Genomic DNA, 711 nt, shown 5'->3' with positions numbered 1-711 from the left:
GCGCGCCCGTCTTCGAGGCTTGTTGCTGGCCGTTGGAGGAGCTCCAGCGGACCGCGGGGAGCGCGCCCGTCTTCGGGGCTTGTTGCTGGCCGTTGGAGGAGCTCCAGCGGACCGGGGGGAGCGCGCCCGTCTTCGGGGCTTGTTGCTGGCCGTTGGAGGAGCTCCAGCGGACCGGGGGGAGCGCGCCCGTCTTCGGGGCTTGTTGCTGGCCGTTGGCGGAGCTCCAGCGGACCGGGGGGAGCGCGCCCGTCTTCGGGGCTTGTTGCTGGCCGTTGGAGGAGCTCCAGCGGACCGCGGGGAGCGCGCCCGTCTTCGGGGCTTGTTGCTGGCCGTTGGAGGAGCTCCAGCGGACCGCGGGGAGCGCGCCCGTCTTCGGGGCTTGTTGCTGGCCGTTGGAGGAGCTCCAGCGGACCGGGGGGAGCGCGCCCGTCTTCGGGGCTTGTTGCTGGCCGTTGGAGGAGCTCCAGCGGACCGCGGGGAGCGCGCCCGTCTTCGGGGCTTGTTGCTGGCCGTTGGCGGACCGGGGGGAGCGCGCCCGTCTTCGGGGCTTGTTGCTGGCCGTTGGCGGAGCTCCAGCGGACCGGGGGGAGCGCGCCCGTCTTCGGGGCTTGTTGCCGGCCGTTGGAGGAGCTCCAGCGGACCGCGGGGAGCGCGCCCGTCTTCGGGGCTTGTTGCTGGCCGTTGGAGGAGCTCCAGCGGACCGCGGGGAGC

The sequence above is a fragment of the Leptonotus elevatus genome, unplaced genomic scaffold (genome assembly GCF_054856555.1).
Source record: "Leptonotus elevatus isolate MCC_2025b unplaced genomic scaffold, RoL_Lele_1.0 HiC_scaffold_138, whole genome shotgun sequence".
NCBI lineage: Eukaryota > Metazoa > Chordata > Actinopteri > Syngnathiformes > Syngnathidae > Leptonotus > Leptonotus elevatus.
Note: the sequence above shows the minus strand (reverse complement) of the source record.